This window comes from Stegostoma tigrinum, chromosome 44 (genome assembly GCF_030684315.1).
Source record: "Stegostoma tigrinum isolate sSteTig4 chromosome 44, sSteTig4.hap1, whole genome shotgun sequence".
Classification (NCBI taxonomy): Eukaryota; Metazoa; Chordata; class Chondrichthyes; order Orectolobiformes; family Stegostomatidae; genus Stegostoma; species Stegostoma tigrinum.
In genome coordinates this window covers 7,275,032-7,294,257 of record NC_081397.1, presented here as the reverse complement: position 1 = coordinate 7,294,257, position 19,226 = coordinate 7,275,032, and the positions used below count along the sequence as shown (strand labels likewise).

Here is a 19,226-nt window from a genome sequence, read left to right as displayed (position 1 = left end):
CACTGCCTCCCATTTCCATCACTCACTGCATCCCATTTCCAAAAGTCACTGCATCCTATTTCCCTCAGTAACTGCATCCCATTTCCCTCAGTCACTGCACCCCAATTCCCTCAGTCACTGCACCCCAATTCCCTCAGTCACTGCATCCCATTTCAGTCAGTCACTGCATCCCATTTCACTCAGTCACTGCATCCCATTTCCATCAGTCACTGCATTCCATTTAACTCAGACACTGCATCCCATTTCCCTCAGTCACTGCATCACATTCCCCTCAGTCACTGCATCCCATTAACCTCAGTCACAGCATGCCATTTCCCACAGTGACTGCATCCCATTTAATTTAGTCACTGCACCCCAGTTCAATCAGTCACTGCATTCCAGTTCACTCAGTCACTGCATCCCATTCCCCTCAGTCACTGCATCCCATTACCCTCAGACACTGCATCACATGACCCTCAGTCACTGCATCCCATTTCCCTCAGTCAGTGCATCCCAGTTCACTCAGTCGCTGCATCCCATTCCCCTCAGTCACTGCATCCCATTCCCCTCAGTCAGTGCATCCCATTTCCCACAGTCCCTGCAGCCCATTTAACAGTCACTGCATCCCATTTCACTCAGTCTCTGCATCCCAGGACACGAAGTCACTGCATCCCCGTTCACTCAGTCACTGTATCCCATTTCACTCAGTCGCTGCATCCCATTCCCCTCAGTCACTGCATCTCCTTTCCCTCAGTCACTGCATCTCCTTTCCCTCAGTCACTGCATCCCATTTCACAGAGTCACTGCACCCCATGTCACTCAGTCACTGCAGCCCATTTCACTCATTCACAGCTTCCCATTTCACTCATTCACAGCTCCCCATTTCACTCAGTCACTGCATGCCATTTCCCACAGTGACGGCATCTCCTTTCCATCAGTCAACGCATCCCATTTCACGCAGTCACTGCGTCCCATTTCTCGCAGTCACTGCATCCCATTTCACGCAGTCACTGCATCCCATTTCACTCAGTCACTGCATCCCATTTCACTCAGTCACTGCATCCCATTTCACTCAGTCACTGCATCCCATTTCACCCAGTCACTGCATCCCAATTCACTCAGTCACTGCAACCCATTTCCCACAGTCGTTGCAGCCAATTTCACTCTCTCACTGCATTCAATTTCCATCCGTAAGTGCATTCAATTTCCGTCAGTCACTGCATCGCATTTCACTCAGTCAGGGCATCCTCTTTCACTCAGTCGGGGCATCCTATTTCACTCAGTCGGGGCATCCTATTTCACTCAGTCACTGCATCCCATTTGCCTCAGTCACTGCATCCCATTTCATGCAGTCACTGCATCCCATTTCACGCAGACACTGCATCCCATTTCACGCAGACACTGCATCCCATTTCACGCAGACACTGCATCCCATTTCACTCAGTCACTGCATCCCATTTCAGGCAGTCACTGCATCACATTTCACTCAGTCACTGCATCACATTTCACGCAGTCACTGCATCACACTTCACGCAGTCACGGCATCACATTTCACTCTGCCACTGCATCACATTTCACTCAGTCACTGCATCACATTTCACTCAGTCACTGCATCTCCTTTCCATCAGTCACTGCATCTCACTTCACTCATTCACTGCATCCTATTTCACCCAGTCACTGCATCCCATTTCACACAGTCACTGCATCCCGTTTCAAATCTGATGCTGCATTCAAGTTCCGTCAGGTACTGCATCCCATTTCCTCAGTCACTGCATCCCATTTCCCTCAGTCACTGCGTCCCATTTCACTCAGTCACTGCATCCCATTTCCCTCAGTCACTGCATCCCATTTCTCTCAGTCACTACATCCCATTTCCCACCGTCATTGCATCCAATTTCACTCTCTCACTGCATTCAATTTCCATCTGTCACTGCATCCCATTACCCTCAGCCACTGCATCCCATTTATCTCAGTCACGGCATCCCATTTCACTCAGTCACGGCATCCCATTTCACTCAGTCACTGCATCCCATTTACCTCAGTCACTGCATCCCATTTACCTCAGTCACTGCATCCCATTTATCTCAGTCACTGCATCCCATTTACCTCAGTCACTGCATCCCATTTATCTCAGTCACTGCATCCCATTTATCTCAGTCACTGCATCCCATTTGTCTCAGTCACTGTATCCCATTTCTCTCAGTCACTACATCCCATTTCCCACCGTCATTGCATCCAATTTCACTCTCTCACTGCATTCAATTTCCATCTGTCACTGCATCCCATTACCCTCAGCCACTGCATCCCATTTATCTCAGTCACGGCATCCCATTTCACTCAGTCACGGCATCCCATTTCACTCAGTCACTGCATCCCATTTACCTCAGTCACTGCATCCCATTTACCTCAGTCACTGCATCCCGTTTATCTCAGTCACTGCATCCCATTTACCTCAGTCACTGCATCCCATTTATCTCAGTCACTGCATCCCATTTATCTCAGTCACTGTATCCCATTTCTCTCAGTCACTACATCCCATTTCCCACCGTCATTGCATCCAATTTCACTCTCTCACTGCATTCAATTTCCATCTGTCACTGCATCCCATTACCCTCAGCCACTGCATCCCATTTATCTCAGTCACGGCATCCCATTTCACTCAGTCACGGCATCCCATTACCCTCAGTCACTGCATCCCAGTTCACACAGTCACTGCATCCCAGTTCACACAGTCACTGCATCCCAGTTCACACAGTCACTGAATCCCATTTCACTGAGTCACTGAATCGCATTTGTTATTCTCACTTGAATGCAATGGTCATGAATCTCCTCCAATGGCTGGTCATGTATTTCCAATGCAAAATTTTACCAAGTTTTGATTTTCAATTTTGATTACCTGTGTCTCCTCTAATCTATAAGATGCTGCAATAAACTCAAATTTGATAAATCATAATTCAACCACCATTACCTACAGAGTTAATTTCATCAAACAGATCCAATTAGAATTGTCACATTCCCAAATCCTGATTCAAGTTTTTCTAATTATGGGCCACGTGGTTCAGAAAAAAGACACATAGAGTCAGAGAGATGTACAGTAGGGAAACAGATCCTTTGGCCCAATTTGTCTATGTTGACCGGATATCCTAAATTAATTTAGTCCCATTTGCCAGCATTTGGCCCATATTCCTCTCAACCCATCCTATTATTATACCCATCCACATGCCTTTTAAACGTACAAGCCTCCACCACTTCCTCTGGCAGCTCATTCCATACATGCACCACTATGAAAAAAATCCGGTCCATTTTAAATCTTCCCTCTCTCATTTTCAACCTATTCTCTCCAGTTTTGGATTCCAGCAACCCGGGGAAAAGATCTTGGCTGTTCGCTCTATCCACGTCCCTCGTAATTGTACAAACTTCTATATGGTCAGCCCTGAACTCCAAAGTTCCAAGTAATCGCTGCCTGTTCAAGCCCACGGTATACCTTCAACCTCCGATGCTGGTAACATCCTTGTAGATCTTCTCTGAACCCTTTCAAGTTTACAACATACAACAATCCAGCGCAGAACAGGCCCTTCGGCCCTCAATGTTGCGCCAACATCCTTCCTCTCGCAAGGAGACCAAAAGCGATTGCAGTATTCCAAAAGCAGCCGAACCAACATCCTGTATGGCTGCTAAGTGATCTCCCAACTCCTATTCTAAATGCACTGACCGATAAAGGCGAGCACACCAAATGTCTCCTCAATATCCTTTTTACCGGTGGCTGTACTTTGATGGAACTACGAAACTGCACTCCAGCGTCTCTTTATTAAGCAACACTCCCCACAACCTTCAGTGTATACGTGCTGCCCTGATTTGCCTTTTCAAAATGTAGCACCTCACATTTATCTAATTTCAACTCCATCTGCCACTTCTCAGTTTATTGGCCCTTGTCAATGTCCCATTGCATTCTGAGGTGACCTCCTTGGCTGGCTACTACACCTTCAATCATTGGGCAACTTACTAACCACACCTATTTTCATATCCAAATCATTGCATCACTTCAACTCCCCCTCCCATTCCCTGGACGACATGTCCATCCTGGGCCTCTTCCAGTGTCACAACCAAGCCACCCAGAAACTGGAGGAGCAGCACCTCATATTCCGCCTCGGGAGCTTCCAACTCAATGGCCTCAATATGGACTTTGCCACCCTCAAAATCTCCCTACCCGCCAGCCTCATCCCAAGACTAGTTCCTCCACTCATCCCCGCCTCCATGACCTGTCCGCCTTCTCTCCCACCTATCCACTCCTCCCACCTCACTGACCAACTCCCACCACTGCTTGGAATTATTCTTCTTTTCACACTTCATCAGCTCGATGTTATTTCTAAAATCTATTTTCCAATTTTGGAAAAAGTGAGATAAAGAGAAGTAAAAGAAGTGACAGTCTTACCACTCGTGAAATCTCTGAATATTCTTCTGTTGAAAGGCCGCCAAGGAACAATGCAACTCTTTTGTCACAAACGCTGTGAGGGAGACATCTTTTTCGGTTCCACTAACTCCACCCTAAGGAAGACAAACCCACGTAACATATCTAGTGACTTAAAGCATACTCTATTGTTGCCCAAGGTGGAGAGCTGGATGAACACAGCAGGCCAAGCAGCATCAGAGGAGCAAGAAAGCTGATGTTTCGGGACGAGACCCTACTTCAGAAAATTGGCGCTGGAGAACCTGAGACAACAAGGTGTAGAGCTGGATGATACTGCTTGACCTGCTGTGTTCATCCAGCTTTACACCTTCTTATCTCAGATTCTCCAGCATCTGCAGTTCCTACTGCCTCTATTGTTGCCCTTTCACTTTACTGAACTAATATGAGCCAGTAGTTTTGTTTAGGCCCGTGTAATCTTACAGTTATTGGCCTGTACAAAATTCTGAATTAATTTTGATCGACTGACGGGAGGAGAGATTAATTTTATAGAAATTTTTGTTTTCTACCAATTTGCAGAGGGCATTGTGGGCGATTGAAGGACAGTGTTATTATCCTCCAGGTCTGCGGACTGCATCATTACCAACTTGCCTATTTGCATATACATACAGTATTCATGATGTACCAATGAAACATAATAAACCAATATTGCGTACTAAAAACAACGCTCACATATCAATGGAAAGTTAAATATTTATCATAGAGTTTGAAGGATTGAATTCAATGATACAAAGCAAAAACCAGTGAAGATGAGTGCAGTTGGTCAGCACTTTTGCCACGAAGTGGAGGTTGGCAATTTGAGGCCACCCAGGAACAAGCAAGCTCTGTCTAACTCCAAGGGCAGCACGGTGGCTCAGTGGTTAGCACTGCTGACTCACAGCGCCAGGGACCCAGGTTCGATCCCACCGTTGCGTGATTTTCTGTGCAGAGTTTGTACATTCTGCCCATGCCTGCATGGGTTCCTGCTGGGTGCTCTGGTTTCCTCCCACTGTCCAAAGATGTGCAGGCTAGGTGTATGGGCCATGCCAAACTTGCCCATTGTGTTTCGGGATGTGTAGATTAGGTGTGTTAGTCATGGGAAATGTACGGTTACTGAGGAAAGGGTCGGGGAATGAGTCAGGGTGAGATGCTCTTTGGAGGGTGGCTGTGGACTTGATGGGTCAAAAGGGGCTTGTTTCCACACTGTAGGGATTCTATGATATGGAAGTATCTTTTGACGTGGGCATTCATGGGTATGCTGTAACAGAGACCTTGTAATACTACACAACAAATATTTGGAACTAGACTGTCAATTCAGACAGAGCATCAAAAAAGGTCATGGAAGTTGTCACCGATATAAAGCAGGATTGATGAAAATCCAGCAGGAAATGGTGTCAAAAGGCACAGTATCTTTTATTCACCTCCAGTTATTTTGTCCAAGGCACTGGATGCTGGCAGGATTGAAACATTTAAGAAATGCTTCACAAATCACATATAAGGACCTGCACATCTTTGAACAATGGGAGGAAACTGCAGCACCTGGCAGAAGCCCCTCGCAGACGCGGGGAGGACATGTCAATTCCACACAGATCGTTACCCAAGACTGGAATCTCAATTGGCTCCCCAGTGCATGAGCAGCTCTAACCACTGAGCAACTACCTTGCCCAGAAGGGGTTTTATAAGCGCATACATTATTTCCATTAATAGTTGGGGTAAGACAGATCCAATCCTCTATGTCCAATCAAAATAACATATCGTAGATATCATGACAACAATCATAAATGATTTTGAATAAGTAAATCAAAAAAATAGAAATTGTTTCCAAGCCTAAATACTAGATATGGTGCAGTTAAGATGAACAGCGCAACAACAAAAAGGCCATATTTTATGTGACCATCGGTAACACTTGAAAACTTGCAACAATATAGTCACCAGTAGAGATCTGGAGTGGTTTGATGATGCACTCCTTCATACACTGGAATGAAACTCCAAAGATCACAAATTCTCCTTCAATACCGTGTTATAACAGTGACTGCATCAACCTGTGTTTATGGGCCTGACTGGAAGCCCACACAACACGCACAAACAAAAATATAATCTAAGGTGATAGGAGAAATAAATGTATGTATGCAACGTCTTTGAAAAGCAATCATTTCTAGCGGATGCAAGCCCATAAGGAATCTCGTTTCGCAGATTATATTCATTTGCACTGCAGTTCACGCCAGTCAGAATCAGTTTTCGTTTCATGACAGGTAACTAAAATGTCCAAAACAATGAACTTTGTTTGATCAGAAGATTTTAAGTAAGGACTATGTCTTGTGTGAGCTGACGGCATTAGGGGATGGAGAAGGTACACTCACTGCTGGCATCTTGACACCATTGAATGAGCAAGCGTGGACGCAAAGGTTGTAACAGGTAACAATTGTACAGGCAATATCTTTTGAGCTCCTTCCGAGCAGGCCTGTAATACTCTAAAGCTGTGCTAGACCCTCACTTACTCCACCTTACGTACGCTGCCTTTTTCTTTTCGACAAGAAGCACCTCTGCACCCGTCATCCAAGGCTCCTTAATCTTACCCCTTCTTACCTGTCTCAGGAGGAACAAATTCATACATCACTCGCAACAACTGCTCCTTGAACAGCTCCACATGTCTGCTGTGCCCTTTCTGTGGAACAATTGCTCCCAATCTGTACTTCCCAACTCCTGTCTGATAGCATCATAGTTTCCTTTTCCCCAGTTAAATATCTTCCCCTGGTAACTGCTCCTTTCCCTTTCCATGGCTATGGTAAATGTGAGGCTGTTGTAGTCACTGTCGCCAAAGTGCTCTCCCACCACGATATCTGACACCTGTCCTGGCTCATTGCCGAGCACCAAATCCAAAATGGCCTCCCGCCTCGTCGGCCTGTCCACGTACTGAGTAAGGAAACCCTCCTGAACACACCTGACAAAAACGGCACCATCCAAACCATCTGCACTCAGGAGGTTTCAATCTATATTGGAAAAGTTGAAGTCACCCTGAACAACAACCCTGCTATGTTTGCACTTTTCAACTATCTGCCGGCCAATGAGTTCTTTGATCTCTCAACTGCTATTTGGGGGCCGTAGAAAACCCCCAGTGAGGTGACTGCTGCCTTGCTGTTCCGAACTTCCACCCATACTGACTCAGTCGACAAACCTTCCTTGGCAACCTCAGCCCATACCACCTCGGTAGACGAGTCCTCAAAGGTTCTTTCAGCCGCCGTTATACTGTCCTTGACCAACAAAGCCACACCTCCCCCTCTTTTACCACCTTCCCAGACCTTAATCAAAGATCTAAACCCTGGAACCTGCAACATCCATTCCTGACTCTGCTCTATCCATGTCTCCGAAATGGCCACAACATCGAAGTCCCAGGTACCTATCCAAGCTGCAACCTCACCTAACTTATTCCGGATACTCCCGGCATTAAAGTCGTCACACTTCAATCCAGCTTGCTGTCTGCCAGCACACTCCTGTGACAGTGAGGTCCTGACCATGTCCTCCCTACGCTCATCCTCCTGTGTACTAGGACTACACCTCAGTTTCCCATCCCCCTTCTGAGCTCGTTTAAATCCACCCGAATGGCACTAGCCAATTTCCCACCCAGGATATTTGTGCCCCTCTGGTTCAAGTGGAGACCGTCCTGTTTGTCCAGGTCCCACCTTCCCCAGAATGAGCCCCAATTGTCCATGTACCTGAAGCCCTCCCACCTGCACCATCCCTGCAGCCACGTCTTCAGCTGAAATCTCTCCCTGTTCTTTGCCTCGCTATCACGTGGTACGGGTGACAAACAGAGATGGCCACGCTCTTTGTTCCAGGTCTCAGCTTCCACCCTAGCTCCCTCAAATCCTGCCTGGCATCCCTATCCCTCTTTCTACCTACGTCGCTGGTGCCTACGTGGACCACGACTTGGGGCTGATCACCCTCTCCCCTCAGGACCCTAAACACACTATCCGAGACATCACGGACCCTGGCTCCTGGTCGGCAACACACCAATCGTCAGTCTCTTTCGTTCCCGGCAAATCTTCTATCAGTCCCTCCAACTATTGAGTCCCCAATGACTATCACTCTCTTCCTATCCCCGCTTCCCTTCTGTGCAAGAGGGACAGACTCTGTGCCAGAGACCTGCACCCTACTGCATGCCCCTGGTAAGTCGTCCCCCGGAACAGTATCCAAAATGGTATACTTGTTTTTCAGGGGAGCGACCACAGGGGATTTCAGGGGAACGACCACAGGGGAAGGTTGGTCGAGCTACACCGGGTAAACGTACATTTTTGGCTGAAGAAACATGTGTTTCAATGTGAGCTAATGGAAGAAGCCATGGAGTCAAAGCTAAACATTTCGACAGTAAGACAACCATTCTTAAAAGCAGCAGACAGCATGAAAAAGAAATCAGCGGCTTTAATATCCACTTAAAATTTGTGGAATATCAGATGGAATTTTCTTATTGACTCCATTGTGCAATCATATCGATCTAAAAATGTTAACTGCATTAATTAATACTAACCAGAAACGGACTTTGTAGTAAATGGTTTGACTATTTTCTGTATCTGGAACATCCCTTTTCCTTCTCCAACGAAGATCGTACCAACCTATGGTACCAAACTCTGAGTCAAACGGACGGGACTCGTAATCTTTAAGTTCCTCATCAAAACAGTCTAATTGTATGGTTCTGTGCAATAAAAGAGAAAGAATAAACATGTTTCCCACAATTTTGCTGATGTTTACGAACAGAATGCACAAATTCAACAAGTTTGAGCTGGCATGTCTGCTTCCTCCAGCCTGTTTAAACTGTTCCATTCAATGTGAAATTTGTCATAAGTTTTAGCACACAGGTCTACTTGATCTGTGCCACCACCTTCTATTAGTCATACATGCTTTCCCCACCTTCCTGTAATACACTCCTTGAAGTGTTCAATGAGATTTTGATTTTAAATCTTATCGTCATATTCTTTTGATTCTCAAGCATCAATGAATCTGATGTCGCCACCATTCCATGCAGTGCATAGCACGTCAAACAGGAGTCTTACTCTTGCCATGAGCACTGAGGGAGTACGGGATCATAACTGTCTCATAGTTCAGAACGAAATTCTACATATAGGGCTATGTAGAGTCATGCAGTTAATTTTATTTGACATGCTATTTCTTTTCTTCACAAATATGCTGGATTTAAAGTGATCTTCACCCTCATTTAAAATGAATCCAATATCCAACCATGTGTAAAACAAGCAGATCCAAATTTTAATTGGAGTTTAGTGTTTCACAAATATATTACTTTCTTAAAAATTCTATTTGAGTCAACATTATCATTTCATTCCCTGACAGCGGGTGAACTTACTTTTAAACTCCAATTTTCCTTCGGTATTAACGGAGAGGTGAGCCTTTTTGCAAGCACCGAAAGGCTGCACCAGTTTATGCTAAAACTTACGGAACTGTAAGTTTCACAAATATGTTCCTATTAAACACTAATTCCTATTGAAGCAGTATGAAGCTAAATTCATTCAACTGGACAGCAAAAATGGCCAAGATTTTAAAAGCAAGCAACTATTTTGAAGTCACTCTTTGAACTAAATTCCATCTTGGTGTGTGAGAGTCCATAGGTTCCTCACTCTCAAAGAACCATTCAAACTGTCATGCAATTAGTGAAACACACAGACAAAAAACATGAATGTTAACAGTCACTAAGATTTTGAGAGTGATTTGGAATTCATATTCAATACCCGCTGGGGGAAATCTGTTCCAATCTGGATAGTACTCACTTATCACCATCCCACCTACCTTCCCCAGCACCTCCTCCCACTCCACACTGTTTGTTTCTGAGCTCCCTTCCACCCTCCATTTCTGAGGAAGGGTCCTGACCCAAAACCTCACCTTTATTGAGCCTCTGATGCTGCCTGCCCTGCTGTGTTCCTCCAGCTCCACAATGTGTTATCTCAGACACCAACATTGGCAGTTCTTACTATCTGGATAACTCATTCTCACCTTGTAACAAGTGATTTATACTCATTATCTTTTCAGATTACGCATGTACATGTATATACTTCAAAATACATATTGCACTTTTATGCCTGAACCACTAACCGAGAGGATATTTTAAAATAGTCTCTTCATATCTGCATGAAAGAGAAATCATCAAGGTCATAACTTTCATTTTAGGAATAACTCGAACATTCAAAGTACTCACAGTCAGTGTCCCATTTACTTGACCAGTCAACTTGATGTGAATCTTTCTTCCAAGCGGAAGCTATAACAACAATTATATTTGAGAATCAAACTCTTCATTGCATCACCAATATTTCCTTGTCTGTTTGAAACATAAGATAATGAAATAATCATGGACAGATTGGCCAACAGTGTAATTTAATGCGTGTTACAACCATTGAAGTGATCTTTAAAAAGCTGTTGTCACACAACACACCACTTTTTGAGAGGCAGTGATGAACATACTTCCTGAGACGTAAATAATATATGCCGAATTAATTCCAAAGAATACATTTACAATTAAAAAGAAGCTAAAAATCTCTTTACATTGTGATGCTTGTCAGATTGCTATTTGTCAATGGAAATCGTTCAGAACAGTTATTTATTCCCAGATGAAAAGGAAGTGTATACATTTCATTTTCAAATCTTATCCAAGAGAGAAAATAAAAAACGCCTTCATGAATGCATTGTCAAACAAGAAGACTCAGAAAAAAAGTCATTTGGCCCATTGAATTTCCTCCATCATTCGCTGAGATCATGGTTGATCTCATTATATTTATCACGACACAACATTTCCACCAAACCCACCTTACAGCTAATACATTCCGATCCAAGTCACATCCTGGTAAATCTCTGTTTCTGTGCCATGCCTTGTCTTTCTAAATATTTTTTCAGTCATCTACAAATTTAGCCACAGCACATGCACCTCTTTCCTCCAAGTCATTAATAAACAAGCACAAGAGCTGTGGTTCCTTCAGCGCGACCTCATTTCTTACTGACAAGCCAACCCTGGCATCTCTGTCCATTTGTATCGGAGATAATGGGAACTGCAGATGCTTCAGAATCCAAGATAACAAAGTGTGGAGCTGGATGAACACAGCAGGACGAACACACAGAAGTAGAAGGGTCTCGGCACGAAACGTCAGCTTTTACGCTCCTGAGATGCTGCTTGGCCTGCTGTGCTCATCCAGCTCCACGCTTTGTTATCTCTGTCCACTTGCCTGTTCTTTCTATCGGACATGAATCATTGGATATTTCGTTCCCAACACTTATCCCCTAACAACCACCTCTCTGTGACAACCAGAGTGATGTATCTGTCAATTTCAATCTGCTCCACAAACTCATTCACTTTGTTTCATACACTCCCTGCAATTCAATACAAGATCTTCAGTCTGGCATTTACAGCCACCCTTCTTATCTGCTGCAGCTGAAGTGAGATTCCTGACCATTTCGATACTTTTTGTCCTATTACTTGCTCTGGAAACTTCGCTGAGCACTTACCAGCTTCTAACTCTTTCCACAATTTTCCATGCAACTGAGCTCACCCACTCCACACTTTTTATTTTAACGCCCTACCCCAAGGCCGAGCTCTGTATTTTGCCAGGATACTTGTCCCAAAATGATTCTCGTCGAGCCTATAACAACAGAACGACTCCCTCCTTCCCCATACCGATGCCAATGTTCCATGAATTCAAACACATTTCTGCCATGCCACCATTTGAACAATGCATTTGCATCTATAATGATGCTCACACCGTGCCAAATTGCTCAGATAATAATCCAGAGATTATTACCATTCTGGTTCTGCTTTCTCATTCAGCACCTCAGTGCTCATAATCCCTCAGCAGAACCTCTTTCCTCTTTCTTCCATATCAATGGTACCTGTGTGGACCACAAAAGCTGGATTTCTACTCCTCCCACTTCAAGTTCCTTTGTAGCCGAGATGGAATATCCTGAACCTGGGCACCAGGCAGGCAACACTACTTTCGAGACTCTCGATCCTAGTCACAACGAACAGTGTTCATTCCCCAAACTACACTATCTCTGATTATAACTACATTTCACTTTTTATCCCCTCCTGAATGTCCCCCCTGTACCACAGTGCTACAGTCAGTTTACTCATCTTCCCTATACCCTGCACTCTCATCCACACAGGAAGAAAGAATCTCAAACCTGTTAGATAAGATCAAAGGCCAAGGTTCCTTCTGCACTACATCCTGGATCCTTCCACCTGCCCTGTTCTTTGTCACAGTCTCACGTCTCTGGCCACTGACCGAGTTTCAGCTAGTTAATCTAAGGTGTGTGACTGCCTCCTGAAGCACAGCATTCCCTGGTAACTCTGCCCCACATGATTTGTTGATTGGTCGAAACTGAGATTCCAGTTCATCAACCCTGAGCTGGAGTATGGGGTCTGACCACTCCCCCGTCATGTAGGAATAAATCATCATCTGGCCTGGCATCTCCATTTCAATTACTTCGATCTTAATTTGATTTGAAAACATTCTGGTCTTTTAGTTTGTAGCCTGTAAATATTTCTCCGATTTACTTTCAATCTGAAAGCTACCGATAATAGATTCTTAAACCAGTAGCGATCACCAACCAATGAACCTGGTTCACCCTCTCGGTCCCTGATTCTGGCTTCAATTCACCCTGTCTCAACAATAACTGCTTACGAACTATCAGGCAAAAAAAAGCAAGCAAATGGCACCTCTTACCCTCTGCGCTGACTTGCCACATTGCCACCAAGTTCCCCAAAATATATATTCATTTGGTGCATTTCACTCGAGATGTGATCTCTCCTTCCAGAACATGCAAAGCATACTGAACCATCGCAATATACTACCTTCAAAACCTCAGCTCTCAGCTTATTACTTTTGAGTACATTCTCAAATGCTTTCTCCAAGTCCAAACACAACACATTTACTGGTTTTCCTCTATTAATTCTCCTTCCAAAACTTCCTCCAAAAACCAAAACAAATTAGCCAGACATAATTTCTCTTTCAGCAGGCTGTGGTGATTCTGTTTGATTAGATTCTGATTTTCCAAATGTCCTGCTATTATTTTCTTCACAGTTGATCATCACATATTTCCAACAATAGATGTTAGGCTGGTTCGGTTGTAGTTATCTTCTTTTTGCCTCTCTCCTTTTTAAATAGGAATGTCACATCAGCATTTTTCCAGCCCTCAGATGCTACTCTCGAATCTAAAACTTTTTGGGAAATTACAATCAATGCATACACCGACTCTGAAGCTCATTGTTCAGAATCTTAGAAAGTAAACCAGCACGGCAAAGAGTCTCATCTGCTTTTACTCCATTAGATTGTCTACTGCTACTTCTCTCATGGTAGTGATGGTGTGGTAGTGATGTGTTTAATTCCTCCCTGTATTCTTTAGTAATAAGGGGATCCTTGAAGTATCTTCCGCTGTAAAGACTACCCTTTTCTCATTGTCGTTGTTCCTTGATTTAACAATTAACCTGGCCATCTCAGCCGAGCATATAATTAATGGCATTACCTCTAAAACCTTCTCTGCCAAAGTGTTCAATAGATTGCTACAACCTGAAAGAAGTAATTCTTCCCCTAAATTAATAGGCAACCAATTTGAAAATGTGGCCTCTGGTCCTAAAATCTTTCACAATGGGAGTAATCTCTACGGATATACACTATCAAGCCTCTTAAGCATCTTAAATGTTGAAAAAATAAGATTTGTTTCAATCTTATAAACTCCAATGAATGTCGTCCCAGCCCGCCCAGCTTTCCTAAGCATGGCAATCCCCTACGCCATTTCCGAAATCAACCCAGTCAACATGAGGTGTATGGCATCCGCGGCATTCGCTCTGTGGCCGTACATGACTTGTCAGTTACCATCTTGCTGCTACGACTCTACTTCTATGTACGATGCAGTCCTCTGTCCATCCTAACATACTACGCTTGAACACGTGGCTCTTTTCTTTTGAGACACCTTATGAGCTGTACCTTATCAAATGCTTTGTTGAAATCTCAATGTACGACATCAACTGGTGGTCCTTCGTCAGTAATGTTTGTTTCCTTCTCAAAGCACTGTAGCAAGTTTGTCAAGTATTATTTCCCCTTTCTGAAAGGATGTTAACTCTGTAGGATGTTATAGCACACTCAGTACCCTGTTATTTCATCTTTCATTGCCGGCATGAACATCTTCCCAGGTTGACCTAAATTGGCAATACTTGCTCACTATTTTATTGAAGTATCTTTGTAATAAAGGTGTTATGTTCACAATCTTTCAATCCTCTGAGAATTTTCCACGATCTAAGGATTCTTGGAAGATTATCATCAGTGCCTCCATTGTATCTGTAGCTGCATTGTTCAACATGAGAGGATACAACTCATCATACCCCTTGGATATTTTCTCTACTGATTGGAGTCATGTTTGGAATTCTGTGCAGTGACATTCACTTTTAACAGTTTGCTAAATACTACCAGGAACAGAAATTGTGATCCAGCTGCAACTAAGCTAAAGCTTTCAGCACAGAAGAAAGTCTTTGAATTCATTTTGACCCAAATAACTCCTGAAAAGGGCAATACAATTTGCCTCAGTCCATAAATGTTCTTTCTCCAACATCCTGAGATGCATTATCTGTATTTCTTCAAATTTACCACAGAATCTGTTTCAATCACCCTTTCAGCAATACGCATGACAACAATTCGGCATTCTTAGTCCCCCTGTAGCCTCCGTTGCACATGTGCATTGTTAGCTGATTATTTGTTTGTGTGCCTGCTTTTTTGCTCAAATGGATCAAGTTAAGTTCGTGTTCTTTTGTCATCAGAACTCTTGCCTCCTCACTCTCATCTTCCTTGTTTTATCCCTCTGCTGGAATATTTAATTTGTCGACATATCTGAAATATGTTGTCGAATGGATTGGGTTTTGTGCCATTGCATTCCCCATAGCACATCTACCCATCCTGTTGCTTGTTCTAACAGTTATTATCTTGCAGAGTGGAAAATGCAGTTTGAAAGCAATGGAACATTATTGATGAACAAGTTGATGCATAAATTGCTGCGATCTTCCAAACTACAAACTCACCTTCGATTCTTTCTCGGTCAGAGCATTATGCCGGCGCACATGAATCGTGTTCTCAATGGGACTTCCAAAACCATGGAATTGAATTTGCATGTTGATTTCTTCTTCCCTCTTCAGAAATGCAAAGTAGTATCGTGATGAAGCTTCCAAGGCAATGATTGTGTCCTTCAATGAAGGGAAAAGTGACTTTTAGATTCATGGAAATATTTCAGTACTTCCACATACATGAAATGCAAACATTCTCCCTGCATGCTGACCCAACTCCGCAAGACGAGGGCATGACCCAGTCTCATTTTATCGAATCTTTCTGATTTTACATGCCACGGGATAATCATTGCAGTGTAACAGAAATGTTGATCATGGAAATTTATCAGTGTTTTAATAAATAATGGCAAATTTTCAACATCTTGCAAGTGCATGAAGGCTCAATCTCATGACACCTTGCCTGCTGCACAAAGACATTCTTACACTGCTTTGAATGTTAGGACTCAAACAAAACACAATCATTACACAAATGCATCAACACGCTACTTTCAATAGGATCTGGCGCAGGCTTGGAGGGCCGAAGCGCCTGTTCCTGTGCTGTGATTTTCTTTGTTCTTTGACCAGATAAAAAGGAATAGGGAGGTGTATAACAGTCATCAAGGGAACAAGAGCCCCTGTGGACGCACTAACGTCAACCAGGCCAACATCCCCAGCACTGAGGCACTGACCATCCTCGATCAGCTACAATGGGCTGGACACTTCATCTGTATGACTGACACGAGACTCTCCCCATGTTCTCATCCCAGCTTCAAAAAAGCAGGCGAGACCCAGATGTGCAGAGGAAGCACTCGGTGATAAACTCAAGTCCTCAATGGTGAAGTGCGACATTCCTGCAGACACCTGGGAATCGCCGGCCTAAGACGGCCCAAAGCCTGAAGAGCACCAGGGAAGGCATCAAACACTTTGCGGCTTGCCTTTGGAAGCAGCGGAAGCCATGCAGCCACACCAACACCTCCCTCACCCCTTCCCACGACTGCCTTCTGCCCCGAGTGCAACAGAGCCGACGGTAGCTGCATCGGTCTGTGCAGCCGGCGGTCAATTCAGCCTGAGAGTGGGAGAGTGTCATCCATATCTGCGAGAAACCACCATGATGATGATGATGTATAGTGTGCAGGGGCATCTCGTCACAGCAAATCAGAGAACAAATACAGGGCAACAGAACACTGGTGACCAAGATTAGGATGAGGGAGAATCTCAAAATCTTCTACAAGTGTCTCAGAGGGAAAGAGAAAACCCAGGGAAAACCAGGTCTCATTAGGGATGAAGAGGCAAATGAACGGTTTGAACTGGAGGGCAATGTCAGGTGTTAAACGAGAATTTCACATCAGCTTTTACATGTGAGAAGGAGCACACAATTCTCGGACAGAATTAACAGAGACTGGGGAGATGTTAGGTGTTTTGGTGAATTTAAAATTGGACAAATCCCAGGTTTGGATGAGGTGTATGCCACGATGCCCAGGGAGGTGAGAGAAAAAATTCCACTCGCCCTCATACAGAGCTTTCAAAAGTACCAAAGGACTGGAGAACATGTAACATAGTTCCACTTATCAAAATGCGTGACAAACAAAAAGCAGAGTATTACAGACCGGTGAGTATCACATCAGTAGATAGGAAAATATTGGAGAAAATTCTGAACGGCAGACGTAATTTCCATTTCAAGAAGTGGGGTCTGATCAGCGACCGTCAGCATAGCTTTGTCAGAGGGAGGTCACGCCTCACAAACTTAGATGATTCTTTCAAAGAGGTGACAGAGTGTGCAGATGGGAGTTGATGTAGTGAAAATAGATTTCAGCAAAGACTTGGACAGGGTCCCAAATGGGAGCGTGGCAAAGAAGGTAAAGCTCGGGGGGTCCAGGAAAATACAGCAAGTTGAATCCAAAGTTACAGATTGGTCAAATGGGCAGGTCAACGGTAGATGGAATGTTAACCCTGATCAAGAAGGCAATTTGGACAAACTAACAAGGCAAGGAATCATTCAAAGAAATGCCAGGACACTAGGAAGATCAGAGGAATGGTGTGATCTTGGGGTGCTTGTCCACAGATTCCTGAACATGGAATGGCAGCTTAAAGGGACAGTTCAGAAAGCATATGGCTCAAGAGCTGTACAGGACTTTTGTTAGGCCCCAGCTGAAGTGCTCAGTGCAGTTCTGGTCTCTCCATTATAGAAAGGAGGTGTTTGCATTTGAGCATGTGTGGAGGACATTCATCAGGATGTTCTGAGGGGGTGAAGCATTTTAACTCTTTGGAGAGTCTGGATAAGTTTGCGTTAGCAATAACTGCCAATGCTGGAGTCTGAGATCACACAGTGTGGAGCTGGAGGAACACTGCAGGCCGGGCAGCATCACTGTTGCCGATCTCTGATTAAAGGTCTAGGCCTGAAACATCAGCTTTTGTGCTCCCGAGATGCTGCTTGGCCTGCTGTGTCCAGCCAGCTCCACACTTTGTTCTCTTGGATTCTCCAGCATCTGCAGTTCCCATTGTCTCTAGCATCACTGTTTTATCTGGATAAGGTTGGATTGTTTTCTTTCGAGTAGAGAAGGTTGAAGGAGGTCCTGAAAAAATTGTTTAGATTAATATGGGTAGGGGCGAGGTAAAAAGAAGGTCCATAATGGGGTCGGTCGGGGGGCGGTGGTGGTAGAGGAAGAGATACATACATTTAAGCTAAAAGCTCAGAAGGAATTTCAGGAAAGAAAAGACACCCAGAAGGTGCTGGGGGGTTGGAATTCATTGTCTGGGACTTCAGTTGAGGTGGATAATCTTTTCACATGAAAGAAAAAGGGTTGGTACAGCACGTAAAATGAAATAACATTCAAGGCAATAGGCCTATTGCTAGAACATGAGCCGAATGTGAACTTAGTGTGGCTTCAGTGGTTACAGACACAATGGAATGAAGTGCTTGTTCAATTCTGTACAATTCTCTGATTCTATGATTCTGGAGCAGGGGACAGTGAGTGGACAGCACGGGACAGTTCACCTATCTTCTCCTTTCTCCATCTTCTGTCTGCCTCCCAACTTCTCACTATTTTTTACAGAATCCCCTTCTCCTCCCTGGGTTTTGAAGAAGGGTCTCGATCTGAAACGTCAGCTTTCTTGCTTCTCTGATGCTGCTCGGCCCGCTGTGTTCATCCAGTTCGACACCTTGCTCTCTCAGATTCTCCAGCATTGGCAAGTTCCTACTATCTCTTGAGGAAACTTACTTGTTTTTGCACCCAACCTGTGGTGAGAATGTGGAACGCACCGACTGTGTGGGTGGTAGAGGCAGAAACCGTGATAACATTTAACAAGTCTGTGATTGGGCATTTGCGATGCCAAGGCATACAAGGCTCTGGGTCGAGTGCTGGGAAATGTGATGAGAATAGTTCGGGACTTGCATCTTGTGAGGGCACATACAATTTGCTGAAGGGTCTGTTCCATTGCCATAGCACTCTATTATGCTGTCCCTCAATGATCCTGTGACAAGCAAGTGAAGGTTTACAGAAACAGGCACTTTTCAAGGACAATGCCAAAAGGAAAAGTGATGCACAGGCAAAGTGCATGTCAGAATTTAACCAAGGATTAACACCACTGAAGAACTGGAATTTGTGCCAATGCACCAAACCTGCAGATGAAAATGCAGTGTCCAGTTTGATTGCAAACAGCATCAACCACCAGTTAGTAACATGATCAATGGAAATATCTGAATGCCTGCTGTTGTGATCTCAA

At 44.2% G+C, this 19,226-nt stretch overlaps 1 protein-coding gene across 3 annotated transcripts in view; it reads right to left on the bottom strand.

Annotated features, from left to right (window-relative positions):
• LOC132206954 (uncharacterized) overlaps nt 1-19,226 on the bottom strand; it is a 622,337-nt gene that overhangs the window by 392,913 nt on the left and 210,198 nt on the right. For 2 of the 3 annotated variants that reach the window (XR_009443242.1, XR_009443233.1), the window contains exons 1-2: nt 10,626-10,687; nt 8,949-9,113 (exon numbers count right to left, since the gene is read on the bottom strand). The gene's annotated coding sequence lies outside the window, so the exon portion shown is untranslated. Of the gene's footprint in view, nt 1-8,948; nt 9,114-10,625; nt 10,688-19,226 lie in introns of those variants that run through there. The other variant, XR_009443240.1, reaches the window with a different exon arrangement.